Source organism: Sinocyclocheilus grahami, unplaced genomic scaffold (assembly GCF_001515645.1).
Source record: "Sinocyclocheilus grahami isolate Dianchi unplaced genomic scaffold, SAMN03320097.WGS_v1.1 scaffold1902.1, whole genome shotgun sequence".
Lineage (NCBI taxonomy): Eukaryota > Metazoa > Chordata > Actinopteri > Cypriniformes > Cyprinidae > Sinocyclocheilus > Sinocyclocheilus grahami.
In genome coordinates, this window is record NW_015507081.1 from 106,924 (window position 1) to 115,772 (window position 8,849).

Below are 8,849 nucleotides of genomic sequence, written 5' to 3' on the forward strand. Positions count from 1 at the left end.
CATGTATGTACACAATAAGTGCATTGTACCAAATTATTAATTTAAATGTAAGTACATAATTGTTAAGGCCACTTAATATAAAGTGGGTCTATCATTTTTACCCTATTGTTTGTTATATTTATTTGCTCAATGTCTTCTGGGGTTTTGGTTCTTTTACTGTTGTAGATATCCCATAGTATAACAAAAATATTATATATCTGTTTATTGTGTTTGGGCCCCCCCTGGACGAGCGAGCATAGGCACGTGTCTAGAATGCCTATGCGTAAATCCGGCCCTGGTCACTCCCACAACAGCATCACTGACTGTGACTGTTTAAAGCAGCGGAGCTTCAGCGGTCTCTGCTCTATAACACAGGAGCAGCTTGACACCATGTTTGTTCTGGGTCTGATCACCTGTGTCGTGCTGAGAGCATTCAGTGCTCAGGCAAAAGTGGTCCATAGCTTTGATGAGTGTGTATGGTTTTTCTACAGACACACAGAACCAAGCGGAATGGATCAGAATGCTGAGAAAATCTGTCAGAAGCTGCAAAATGAAGAATATGATTACACTGATTGGTACTCAAGCTTATATTATGCTACTCTGTACTCGGTTCATCACAAGATCCCTCTCTACAGCGCCTACACATTGGACCCTAGATGCTCAAGCAGCCATGGAAGGACAAAAGACTGGAGCCTCGAGCCACAGGTGACTATGAGCTTTCATTAGCAGTTGAAGCTCTGCATTTTATAAGTTCAGGTAATTTATATGATCTGTTTTGTCTTTGCAAATTTTAAAAAATGCCAAATAAAAGAAATGAAATTACATTGGATGGCACTTTATTGAACATTCTTGTACCAAAAAACAGTAAACGTTAAAAATGCCCACTAAAAGACAATGAGACCGTAAGAACAAAGCCTTTCCCCGTATGAAATTTAGAAGGAAAAAAAACACCACACAAAAGTATTTTCTTACAAGCAATAAAACATCAAATGACCATATTACCGTATTGGCCCGAATATAAGACAATGTTTTTTTTCTTGGAAATACATCTGAAAAAACACGGTCGTCTTATATTCAGGGTCTAGACTTTGACATGTCAATAATACACCCACAACAATAGGTGGCGCCAAATATGCATAAAACGAGTGTGCCATGAGAAACGTAATGTAATGCGTGTTGTAAAGATCGCGAGTAAAAACAAAAGAGAAAGAAAAGCTTACAGCTGCATGAGTCGTGACGGTCACGTTAGCCTGATGGGACCAAACTCCCTTTGTGATTTTAAAACGTAAGACAGTACCCAGATTTGAAGACTACAGTAAGATTTAACTTCTACTGTTAATAAGATTGTGGTAGGCTACTATTAGATGGATAGCCTAAATGTCCTAATTCAGATGGGCTACCTGCTTTTTTATTTTTTATGGTATATCAAAAAGTGTATATTTATTAAATGTGATTGATGGTACATTTTACCAGTTTTCACCATACTTTCAAAACAAAAATTAAAATAGGAAAAATATGCAATATGAAAATAATTGAAGACAAAATGTGTGTTTTACTGAGAAAAAAACAAGATTTGTTACACCAAAAGCTACATCTGGAAAAAGGGGGGGGTCGTCTTATAATCAGGGTCGTCTTATATTCGGGCCAATACGGTACATAATATTTCTTCTGCAGATTTCCCAACCTGGATCCCAAACTGATTATATGGTCCGTGAGAATCAAAATAATAAGAACCTTTATAAAGGAAATCAAGCCATCAGCAGTGACTACAGAAACACCACATATGATCGTGGACACCTGAACCAGCTGCTTCCAATGCGGAGATGGCTGTAAAGCAACGTTCACACTGACCAACGCTGCACCTATGGATGCATGTTTCAACCGTGTCCACTGGAATAGATGGGAGAGCACGCTGAGGGGTTATTTAATACAGAAGCTTGTCATGGATGGTGGTTTTGCAACAGCTTTCATTGTCACAGGTACAGTACCCGATCCCAATGTATGGATACCACACAGGGGAACCTCTGAAGAGCCGGAAAGGGTGTCAGTGCCCTCTCACATCTGGACGGCTGTCTGTTATAAACACGACACTGATAACAGTAAGTCCCCCACCCCGCAGAGCCTGACATACGCCTGATGAGTGTCTCAGACCTGAATTATCAACTCAACGGACTCTATAGGGAGTTTTCAGGGACTGATCAGTCCATCAGCTATATCGGAAGAAACCACCTTGCAGAGCCTGGCATTCGCCGGATGAATGTCTCAGATCTGAATGATCAACTCAGCGGATTCTACAGTGAGCTCCCAGGAACCCATCAGTCAATTAAGATTTTTGGTGTCAATAATAAATTAGTTGAGGTTCAGGGCATGTTTCACAAATTAATTAATCTACCAGAGAACCAAGCTGGAAGTGCTTGTCCTATAACTAATGCCAAACCACAAGTGAGGAAAATGGATGATGAACTCAGGAAAACGAAGGTATCCGCGGGGCCAGATGCTGTTGAATGCCAGCTGGTCCCAGAGAAGCAGAAGACTGCAGCTAACGGCTCACGCTACTCAAGCGTCACAGAATCTGATTACAGCTGTCAATGCAACACAGGAGCTGAAACCAAGCCCTGCTGCTCCTCTCCCTGCCTTTACATGGACAGAATCAAGGGCTACAGGTGTTACTCAGACCAGAAGCTGATAGAGTGCTCACCCCGGTACTCACTCATCACAGTTAATGGAGACAGGTGCTTGGATGATTACCCCTGCGCCACATATGGTGAGGAAGTCGAAGATGGCGCCGACGCTGATGGCTGCCTCCGTGGCGTGCTCCGCAGTTGTTTTTGTGTTTTTGTTAGTTTGTCCTGTCTTTAGTTATATTCCTGCAATCAGTTTCACCAGAGACAAATTGCTGGACATTAGGAAGTACACACCACCCGATATTTCACCAGTTTTTGATTATTCTGATGTTCTGCTGGACATTGTTGTCGGGGGAGCTGTGGCGCTGATCAAGCGCTTCAGGATGCGCAGACGGGGAAAGCGAGCCGGTGCGCTCGTGAAGCTCAGACAGCGCGGATTCAGAACGCCGTTGCCAAGCATCCATCTGGCAAATCTCCGCTCTCTACCCAATAAAACGGACGAACTTCTTCTGCTCTCCCAGACAAATAAGGATTTTTCAAACTCTGCTGCTCTGTGTTTCACGGAAACCTGGCTGAAAGACGCCATTCCGGACAGCGCGTTGAGTCGTATGTGTAAACATACCTGGCAATAAAGCTCATTCTGATTCTGATTCTGACTAATACTGGTGCTGGAACACTTATAATCCCTATTTTTTAGACTTTGAGTGGGACTACTGCAGTCCTCCGCTGAAGTACAGTAAGGCTAAAAATGGTAAGTACTGCCGCAGCAACCACGCCTGTGCAAAATATGGTTCAAAATATTCATAGTGTTACACAGATGATGAAGACAATCATGACCAATGTTGTACTTCTAATGATTGCTACTCAACTGTTAATCACAAAACCTGCAGGTCTGATCACGCCTGTGGCTACCATGACTATAATTACCTGTGGTGCTACACGGATAGAGAAGGCAACTGGGATTATTGTTGCAGAAACTGTAGACAGTAGATGGTTTACAGTGCTTATTACAATTAATACTGAAGTTTGACTTTGCAAAGCTGATTGTGATTGTACTTGCATTACTTACAAACATCATATAGTCTCTCAAATTAACACCAGCTTAAAATGTATTTTTCCCTGATGATTTGTATGCAAAAACAAAAGGCTCAATAAAAAAACCTCTATGACCCTAATATTCATTTGCAAATTCTTACGCAAAGTAGTCTTTATTTGTTTCCATTAAAAACAAATCTCTGAAATTTGCTGTTTTTGTAACATGGGAAATATGATTTTCAAAAGACAAGTTGCTATCTAATATAACACCCAGATTTTTGACTGTAGAGGAAGTAACAGTACATCCATCTAGTTGCAAATTGTAATCCACGAGATTCGGCGTACTGTCTTTTGGTCCAATAATTAATATCTCTGTCTTATCCGAATTTAATAGGAGAAAATTATTGGTCATCCAGTCTTTTACATTTTTAACACACTCTGTTAGCTTAGATAATTTAGAAGTTTCATCTGGTCTTGTTGAGATATATAGTTGAGTATCATCAGCATAAGAGTGGTAATTAATCCTGTATTTTCTAATAATATTACCAAGGGGCAACATGTATATTGAAAATAGCAGAGGACCTAGGACAGATCCTTGTGGCACTCCATATTTTACTGGTGATAATTGAGATGACTCCCCATTTAAATGAACAAAATGGTAGCGATCGGACAGGTAGGATCTAAACCACCTTAAAGTCTGCCCTTGAATACCTGTATAGTTTTGTAATCGAACTATGAGTATGTCATGATCTATAGTGTCGAACGCAGCACTAAGATCAAGTAAAACTAGCAATGAGATACTGCCTTGGTCTGACGCAAGAACCAAGTCATTTGTAATTTTAACAAGTGCCGTTTCTGTGCTATGGTGATGCTATGAGCGCAGAAAAAGGGAGGTATCCGTGGGGCCAGATGCTGTTGAATGCCAGCTGGTCCCAGAGAAGCAGAAGACTGCAGCTGACGGCTCACGCTGCTCAAGCGTATCAGAATCTGATAACAGCTGTCAATGCAACACAGGAGGTGAAACCAAGCCCTGCTGCTCCTCTCCCTGCTTCATAGACCAATTAAGTAGCTACTGGTGTTACTCAGGTCAGACGCTGGAATGGTGCTCACACCGGTACTCACTCATCACATATAATGGAAAGAGGTGCTTGGATGATCACCCCTGCGCCACATGTGGCTATGACTACTACTGGTGCTGGAACAGTAAGAATAAAAAGGGGAAGTACTGCCGCAGCAACCACGCTTGTGCAAAATATGATTACAAATATGCATGGTGCTACACAGATGATAAAGGCAACTGGGATTATTGTTGCAGAAACTGTAGCCAGTAGATGGTTTACAGTGCTTATTACAATTAATACTAAAGTATGACTTTATATGTTTGTAAGTAATGCAAGTACAATCACAAACTTTGCAGTCTCTCATATGTGCTTCTGAAATTAACACCAGCTTAAAATATATTTTTCTTGATGATTTGTATGCAAAACAAAAGGCTCAATAAAAACATATATGAACCTAGTAAAAGTAGTATGATTTGTTTCCAGTAAATACAAATATCCAACATTTATGAGTTTAGACTCACATAAATACACATCTACACAAAGCTTGAAGAACAATAATGTGATTTTCACGAGTGATAATTCAAGTGGTGTCCATGCTCATGTGTGCAGTCACATCTTAAAACACAAACCCCCTGGTTTCACAGACAAGGCTTAAGCCTAGTCCCAGACTAAAATGTAAGTCTGAGCTGTTTCAACTGAAAGAAACTTGCACTAACTGATCTTAAAATATATCACTGCCTTTGTTTTGTCTCAAGATGCACACCAGTAATGTTTTTTTCTAAGGCATGTTTTTAAATTTTTTAAATTATGTATCATCTGAAAGCTGAATAAATAAGCTTTCCATTGATGTATTGTTAGGATAGGACAATATTTGGCTGAGATACAACTATTTGAAAATCTGGAATCTGAGGGTGCAAAAAAAAAATCTAAATATTGAGAAAATCGCCTTTAAAGTTGTCCAAATTAAGTTCTTAGCAATGCATATAACTAATCAGAAATTAAATTGATATATTTACGGTAGGAAATTTACTAAATATCTTCATGGAACATGATCTTTACTTAATATCCTAATGATTTTTGACACAAAAGAAAAATTGATAATTTTGACCCATACAATGTATTGTTGGCTATTGCTATAAATATACCCGTGCCACTTATGACTGTTTTTGTGCTCCAGGGTCACATATAAGAAAAAAACAGAAATTAAATAATGTACTATATACAGAAATAGAAGTAGAGTAAAAAAATTTAATTGTTTAAATACATGTACAGATATGTTATAAGTGTGCAGTTTACAAGTGCACAAATTTTGGATTCTGTGTATAAATATGTCAGTTGTGATGGACGATGTAAAATTATGAAAGTTTAATTGCTCAGGCTGAATATAGCCTGCAGGAAAAAATTTTCTTGTGTCTGGCTGTTCTGGTGGTCAGTGCTCTGTAGCGCCAACCAAAAGGCAACAGTTTGAAGATAGAGTGGACTGGGTGTGAGGGGTCCAGAGTGATTTTCTGAGCCCTTTTCCTCACTCTGGAGATGTAAAGATCTTGGAGGCTGGCTCCTCTCAGCAGTCCTGACTGTCCGTTGTAGTCTCTTGTTATCTGATTTGGTAGCTGAACCAAACCAGACAGTTAGGATGAACACAAAACAGATGTAGCATCTGGACCAATCGGACACATATTTTTTTTAGTTATATTTAACAAATACTCTGTAGCACCCTCAGTCAACAAACCAACTATGAGGGTCTATGGACCCTTCCCCCGAAATGCATCTAACACCTCAGAAAGGCAGAACAGGCCTCTGGTTCCATGGCAACCAATGCTGATATCACTGGTTTTATTGCCTAAAGGAATGCGGGCAGAGAAACTCACAATTAATTTACCCTTAGGAAAGACACAAAATGCCCATAAAAATGGACTCTTCTCTAATTAATTCATAGAAAAACCTTTCTGTGAATGAACACACATCTCCTCAGGACATTGTGTATACCATTACTGTTCTTGTATATTGTCTTTTGAATTGTATACTGTTTTGTGTGTGTGTGTTACTAGTGATAGATCACTAGTTAATATAACCCCACCGATACCATGTTTGGTCTCTTTGAATTTGTCTTCTGATGATCTAAATGAGCGTTTATATTATATGTGGGTACATAGGCAATATATTAGGGTTCTAAGAATCTTTAGTAATTTTGATTCGAGTTCCATATGCAAATTACCATGCTCTCACACAAAGGGTCATAAAACTTCCCAGTATTTCCAACCTCCCGCTTGGAATTTCAGCCTTTCTCATTGGACAAGCCCATCCTGAGAGGCATGAATCTTCTAAGACCTTAAAAGGCTCACGCACAGTTCCGCCCATGTTGTTGTTGTTGTTCTTCTACTGCTAAAACCTTCTGATTGCGGCCTGTGTGGAGAACCTGAGCCGGTGCGGGCATGCCCGGTGGGCTCCAACACATAGTCGGTCAGTCTGCGGTTCTGTTTAAACGAAACAGAGGTTTAGTATAAGCTGTAGACCTCATTCTAAAACGGCGCTGATGGTGGTTAACTGACTCTTTTCATAGCTTCATTCTCTGGTTTTCCTGATGGTTTCATCCATCAAGTCTCATTTGTCCTTTCCCCTGTATGAGTGATTGTTTGTTTGTTTGTTAGACTAGTTTGTGTTAGTGTTTAGTTAATAAAACTCTTGTGCACAAATTACATGAGTTTCTGATTCTGCCTTGCAAATTAATTGTCCCTTTACGATTTTGATCCTTACTATATGCTCTAAAGCATTAATACTGTAAGAAAGTATTTTCTGTGGCCACGGAAATATTTATTCCTAGAGTTGATATGAACTTAGACTGAATGTTCGCTGGACGAACAGATTGGTTGATGGCAATTTAATTCTGCTACAGTTACTACTGGCAGCTGATATAAATAATTGTAATTAATCATAATTAATTGTAATTATTTATATAAATTTCCTTTTTGAGCTAATTTGCTACACAGACTCAATGATAGCAGAGTAGTACTGTTTCAGCAGCTCCTGTGGCAGGTTCAATTTCCTCAGCTGGCGAAAGAAGTACAACCTCTGCTGGGCCTTTTTAGCAATGGAGTCTATTTGAGTGTCCCACTTCAGACCCTGAGAGATGGTGGTTCCCTGGAACCTGCATGACTCCACAGTGCTGTCCATGATGGTGAGTGGGGTGAGTGCAGGTGGGTTCCTCCTGAAGTCCACGATCATCTCCACTGTTTTGAGTGTGATGAGCTCCAGGTTAAGACTGCACCAGACAGACAGCTCTTTAACCTCCTGTCTGTAAGCAGACTCATCTCCGTCCTTGATGAGGCAGATGACTGTAGTGTCATCCGCAAACTTCAGGACAGAGGGGTGCTTTGAAGTGCAGTCATTTGTGTAGAGGGAGAAGAGCCGTGGGGAGAGGACGCAACCCTGGGGGGCACCAGTGCTGATGGTGATAGTCCTGGATGTGAGTTTGCCCAGCCTCACTAGCTGCTGCCTGTCTGTCAGGAAGCTGGTGATCCACTGACAGATGGAGATGGGCACAGAGTGCTGTGTGAGTATGTCTGAGAGAAGGTCAGGCATGATGGTATTAAAGGCCGAGCTGAAGTCCACAAATAGGATCCTTGCATAATTCCCAGGTCTGTCAAGGTGTTGCAGGATGTAATGCAGTCCCATGTTGACTGCATTGTCCGCAGACCTGTTTGCTCTGTAGGCAAACTGAAGAGGATCCAACAAGGGACCAGTGATGTCCTTCAGATAGGCCAGGACCAGTCGCTCAAATGACTTCATGACCACAGATGTGAAAGCGACAGGTCTGTAGTCATTAAATCCAGTGATTTGGGGTTTTTGGGGGACTGGAATGATGGTGGAGCGTTTAAAGCAGCAGGGAACTTCACACAGCTCCAGTGATCTGTGTGAAGACGGGGGCCAGTTGGTCAGCGCAGACCTGGGCCTAAAGCTTTCTTAGATTTTTGCTTCCTGAAGACTCGGTTCACATCCTCTACACAGACCTTAAATGCAGGTTGAATGGTGGGGGAGGCACAAAGGGGGGTTGCAGGTGAATGTGTGAAGTGCAGATCAGAGCGGATGGGGGGTGGTAGACTATCCTTTTCAAATCTGCAGTAAAACACATTCAGATCGTCAGCCAGTTGTT

At 41.0% G+C, this 8,849-nt stretch overlaps 1 pseudogene; it reads left to right on the plus strand.

The window, feature by feature from the left end:
* Positions 1–361: 361 nt before the first annotated feature.
* LOC107573241 (uncharacterized) lies at positions 362–4,694 on the plus strand (annotated as a pseudogene).
* The last annotated feature ends 4,155 nt before the right edge of the window (positions 4,695–8,849 follow it).